At 40.6% G+C, this 5,227-nt stretch overlaps 1 non-coding gene across 1 annotated transcript; it reads left to right on the top strand.

The window, feature by feature from the left end:
* Positions 1-2,484: 2,484 nt before the first annotated feature.
* LOC112719265 (small nucleolar RNA R71) lies at positions 2,485-2,588 on the top strand. Its single transcript, XR_003161573.1, has one exon. It is a non-coding gene; the product is annotated as a small nucleolar RNA R71 (small nucleolar RNA).
* The last annotated feature ends 2,639 nt before the right edge of the window (positions 2,589-5,227 follow it).

Below are 5,227 nucleotides of genomic sequence, written 5' to 3'. Positions count from 1 at the left end.
AAGTTGGTGTGTGAACACTAAACTTAGTCTCCTACTTACTCCTCTGCTCTTTGAATCCTTGAATTCTCCTTGGAATGAAGTTGCTGCTCAGGATTTTAAGCATTTCTGTGATTGCTTAGAATGGTTGTTCCTTTCATATAATGCAAAGGTTGTTGTGTTCAGTTGATCTGTATGGTGGAACACCAAACTTAGAGTCACACATTCCCCTTTGAATTATTGATCCACGAATTCATTGTTTGGTGTGAAACACCAAACTTAATTCTTTGCAATACACAGAAACTACTTCACCTTTTTATTGAAACAAATAAAAGAAACAGCAAAGGAGTATTACCTCAGGTTGGGTTGCCTCCCAACAAGCGCTTCTTTAACGTCACTAGCTTGACGGTTGTCCCTTGTTAGGGTGGATTGTAGTGCTTGATGTCCTCTTCTCTCACTATGAAAACGTCCCCATTTGATTCCTTCATGATTTCCAAATGTTCCATAGAAAGAACTTTCCTGATTGTGAACACTTGAGGGAGCTGGGAAGGAATGGTTTTGAGGCCAGGTGGGATTGGCAGATAATGACTTGATATCACTTTATCTCCCGGAGAGAAACCTTCAGTGGGAATTTTCTTGTTTCTCCACCCTCTTGGCAATTTCTTTACAATTCTTCCCTCTCTCTTGAGGATTTCTTCATTGACCCTTATGCCAGGAGGATCCTTCTGATCTGTTTCTATTGATTCTTGTGGCTTTAACTCTTGCAATTCTTGTTTTCCTTCCAAGGACTGTTTCAGAGTTTCAGCTGCTGGATTGCTTTCCTCCAAACACAGATGGCTACTATCATCCTTAGGCTTTTCAGGTTCTGGTTCAGGCTCAGATGCATGTTTGAAAACATGGAAAATGAGCTGTTCATCATGTATTCTCAAAATTAGCTCTCCTTGTTCTACATCTATGAGCGCTCTAGCAGTGGCTAGAAATGGCCTTCCCAGAATGATAGGGTGTAGGTAGCTTTCCTCCATGTCCAAAATGACAAAGTCTGTGGGGAAGAAATAATTTCCCACTTTCACCAGCACATTCTCAACTACCCCTTCAGCTTGCTTCTGAGTTTTGTCAGCCAGTTGTATGATTACATCAGTGGATCTCACCTCATTCAGTTGTAGCCTCTTCATAAGAGTCAGAGGCATCACATTTATGCTAGCTCCTAGATCACAGAATCCTCTGTCAATTTTTGTTTCCCCTATGATGCAGGGGATATGAAAACTTCCTGGGTCTGTTTTCTTAGAGACTATGTCCTTCTTGATGAGGGCACTGCATTCTTTGTTCATTATTACAGTTTGTCCTCCCTTCAAAACTCTTTTCTTGCTCAGCAATTCCTTCAAATACTTGATATGTGTAGGCATCTGCTGGAGAATCTCAAGAAAGGGAATATTGATATGGAGAGACTTAAATGTCTCTAAAAACCTTGAATATGTTTTCCCTTCTTCACCTCCTCCTAACCTCTGAGGAAATGGTGCTTTGGGTGTATAAAGCTTCAGGACCTCTTTTTCTTTTTCTTTTGTTGCAGACGGTGTAAAGGATTGTCCCTGTTCCTTGTCTCTCACATTTTCCTTTGCTTCATCCTCTGTGGTTTCCTTTGAGATCTCCTTTAGCTTCTTTCCACTTCTGAGGGTTATGACCTTACATTCTTCCCTTGCAATAGCCTTGGCAGCATGAGAAACGCTTGGCCCAGGGGTTTGCTTAGACAAACACCCAATTTGATTTTCTAGCTTCTGGATGGCAGCTCCTTGGTTTTGCAAGTTAGAATTTACTTCTTCCTTAAAGGCTTTCAATTCGGTTATGTCTTGACCCATGGTTGCAAGCATTCCTTCTATCCTGTTTAATTGATCTTGAAATTGTTGGTTCGGATTAGGTTGGGCAGGTTGATTATTTTGGCCATGATATGGTGGTTGGGAGTAAGTGTTTTGTGTGGCTTGGTATGATCTTTGGTTGGAGTTTTGGTATGTGGAATTGTTATGTTGGTTGGGGTTGTAAGGTTTGTGGTTTTGTGGTTGGGTTTGCTGGTTTCCCCACCCAAAGTTTGGGTGGTTTTTCCAGCCTGGGTTGTAAGTGTTGGAATGTGGATCATATGGTTGCCTTTGTTGATTTCCCACATAGTTGGCCTCTTCCCAATCACCTCCTTCAGTGCTTACTTCCTCTTGATCTTGTGTGTGTATTGCAGCCACTTGATTTGTTTCTAATTTCCTGGTGAGCTCTGCTAGTTGCTTGGCAAACACCTTGTTTTGGGCTAGAATTGTATCAACATGGTTCAGCTCCATGACTCCCTTAGTGTTGTGTCTCTCTGAAGCATAGTAGTACTCATTCTCAGCCACTGTCTCAATCACTTCAATGGCTTCTTCCACAGTCTTCTTCCTGTTCAATGAACCTCCTGATGAATGGTCTACAACCTTCCTTGATTCATAAGAAAGTCCATCATAGAAAATATGCAATTGCACCCAGTCATGGAACATGTCTGGTGGGCATTTCCTTGTCAAATCCTTGAACCTCTCCCATGCCTCGTAGAGAGTTTCACCATCTTGTTGTCTAAAAGTCTGAACCTCAGATCGAAGCCTATTGACCTTTTGTGGGGGGTAGAAACGTGCCAGAAACTTGCTTTCCACCTCATCCCAGGTTGTTAGGCTCCCCCTTGGGAATGATTCCAGCCACTTAGCTGCCTTGTCCCTAAGTGAAAATGGGAACAAGAGCAGTTTATAGGCATCTTCCTGGACTCCATTGGACTTCACAGTGTCGCAAATTCTCAGGAATTTTGTGAGATGTTGGTTTGGATCTTCATTAGCACTCCCACCAAATGAACAATGATTCTCCACCAGTGATATTAGCTGTGGTTTGAGTTCAAAATTGTTGGCCTGAATGGGTGGTTTCTGAATGCTGCTACCACAATTCCCAGAGGTTGGGTTTATGTATGAACCAAGAACCCTCCTCTCGGGAATGGCATTGTTTCCATCAGCTCTCTCATGGTTGTGAACTTCTCTATCCATGTTGAGATCTAGAGCTTCCTCAAAATTGTCCTCAGATTCTCCTTCAGATTCTTCTTCTCCCAGTACTCTCTTCCCTCTTGCTTCCCTTTTAAGTTTATGAAGGGTCCTCTCTGGTTCGGTATATGGAGGAGTTGCTGTCTCTCCTCTCCTACCTGTCATACAAGAACACAGCACAGGCAACAAACAAGTGAAATACTCTTGGTTAATGGAAGAGTATGGTTAGAGCAGTTGAGGAATTAATTCAAATAGTTAGTGAGTCAGAGAGTTAGTTGCTTGAATTTAAAGGCATAAAGAAAGAAAGCAAGTAACAGAGTGCAGAAATTAAAATTCAACAAGTAACTTGAACTGAATTAACAAAACAAGAAAAATGCTCAATCTAGTTAACTTCCAATTTGAGAATTGTCAATCGAAAACCAATCCCCGGAAACGGCGCCATAAACTTGATGCTACGATTTTAGGAAATTGCACGATCGGCAAAAATTCCTTCCGGCAAGTGCATCGGTTATCGTCAAGTAAAAACTCACAATAGAGTGAGGTCGAATCCCACAAGGATTGGTTGAGTGAGCAATTCGGATTAGAAGTGTGTTCTAGTTGAGCGGAATCAAGATTTAGATGAGAATTGCGGAATGTAAAATTGGCAGGAAACGTAAATGGCAAGAAATTGAAATTGCGGAATCTTAAATTGCATGAATTAAAGAGCGAGAAGCTAAATTGCTGAAATTAAAAAGGGATCGGGGTGATTGCATGAATTTAATTGCAGAATGTAAAGAGAAAGTGGTAGATCAGAAATGGGGAATTCATTGGGTTTCAGGAGATATTGAGATCTCCGAATCAAAACATTTTTATCCCTTCCTCAACCAATGCGTTCATTGAATTTTGCTTGGCAATCTTATATGATTGGATCCCAATCCCTTGGCTCACCAATTCTCTCTAAAAACAAACAAATTCCCAATCCCTTGGTTTAAATGTTCATAAGAAGAGATGACGCTCGATCACTGATTATACCACACAGTTTCATGAACCACAATTTGGTAGGATTACATGTCACAATATCCATCCAAACCCCAATCCAATTCACTGTGAGAAAGCTTCTCTAGCATGAATCCTCCATTCCTTTCCCAAGGTTCCGAAGGATTCCAATTATGGATAGTTTCTTTCCCAAGACAACTAACCAATGGAATTAGATCGAGAAGCTTTCTAACAAAATTCAAGAGAAAAGATTGAAGAAGAAGATAAAAACTATTATTGATTCATTGAATTACAATAGAGCTCCCTAACCCAATGAAAGGGGGTTTAGTGAGTCATAGCTCTGAATTCAATTACAAAAGGTATGAAAACTAGAAAAATGATCCAAAGTCCTCCAACTAACTTAAATTCTATCCTATTTATACACTTTCTAAATTGAGCTTCTGTTGTGTTTCTTGGGCTTTGAGGCCTTTCCCTGATTTCCTTTTGCTTTGGGTTTATAATCCATAATCCTGATGAGGCTGCTGATCCAATTCTGTAACATTCATTGAGCCAACTTAGTGATAATCAAGTAATGACGCATGACTCAACAAATTGAAATTCCAGACTCATCAATTCTTCAGGCCCAATCCCATAAACCATGATATTCAATTGGGTTTCATACCAGAGTACGTTTAAGTTAATGTTTGTGCTCAAATGCTAACTTAAAACTGCAATATCTTTGGCCCAGAAACCTTTTCAAATAGTGGCGTTTAAGTTACAGTTTAAGCTTAAACTGCAACTTAAACGCCAGACACTTCCAGTGATGCCTTTTGTGGAAGCACGTTTAAGTTCCAGTTTAAGCTTAAACTGGAGCTTAAATGTTGGACACTCCTGGAGGTGGTATAACTCAAGCACGTTTAAGCTTCAGTTTAAGGTTAAACTGAAGCTTAAACGTGGAAATGGAAGAAAGCAACCCTGGAGGGTAAAGTAGTCGAACACGTTTACGCTTCAGTTTAAGGTTAAACTGAAGCTTAAACGTGGAAATGGAAGAAAGCAACCTGGAGTGTGGAATGGTCGAACACGTTTAAGCTTCAGTTTAAGGTTAAACTGAAGCTTAAACGTGGAAATGAAGAAAGCAACCCTGGAGGAGAATTTTGGTCGAACACGTTTAAGCTCCAGTTTAAGGTTAAACTGGAGCTTAAACGTGGAAATGGCTCCCTGGTGCATTTCTCATTTCTGGCGTTTAACTTCCAGTTTAAGGTTAA

This window comes from Arachis hypogaea, chromosome 10 (assembly GCF_003086295.3).
Source record: "Arachis hypogaea cultivar Tifrunner chromosome 10, arahy.Tifrunner.gnm2.J5K5, whole genome shotgun sequence".
Classification (NCBI taxonomy): domain Eukaryota; kingdom Viridiplantae; phylum Streptophyta; class Magnoliopsida; order Fabales; family Fabaceae; genus Arachis; species Arachis hypogaea.
This window is presented reverse-complemented; position numbering and strand designations above follow the sequence as displayed.